Source organism: Protobothrops mucrosquamatus, unplaced genomic scaffold, assembly GCF_001527695.2.
Source record: "Protobothrops mucrosquamatus isolate PMUCROS unplaced genomic scaffold, P.Mucros_1.0 scaffold4273, whole genome shotgun sequence".
NCBI lineage: Eukaryota > Metazoa > Chordata > Lepidosauria > Squamata > Viperidae > Protobothrops > Protobothrops mucrosquamatus.
Window position 1 is genome coordinate 39,825 of NW_015390191.1, and position 436 is coordinate 40,260.

Genomic DNA, 436 nt, shown 5'->3' on the forward strand with positions numbered 1-436 from the left:
GAAGAGGAAGAGGAAGAGGAAGAGGAAGAAGAACTGTAACAATAACAACTGTGGGGTCCTGGATGTTCTCTGAGCTTGGTTGTTTTCTTGCAGATGTTTCATTACCTAAACTAGGTAACATCATCAGTGCTAGTATAAGGTCTGCCTTGAACAGAGGGTTAGACTAGAAGACCTCCAAGGTCCCTTCCAATCCTATGATTCTAAGTTTTGCAACTGGTAATATATTTTTTTGTTTTATTAAATTTGGCCAATTGCTTCCCAGGCCTCCTAGTATATTTTTCCTGTGTGATACTGAATGAGGAAAGACTTGCAGAAAAAAATGTGTATTGACATTGGTTAATGAACTTGGAAGCACCAGATGCTTCCGAGTTGCTCAAAACTCTGTTTATTACATACTTAATTCAGCAGATAGGCTGTCCCCACGAAGACCTTCCCC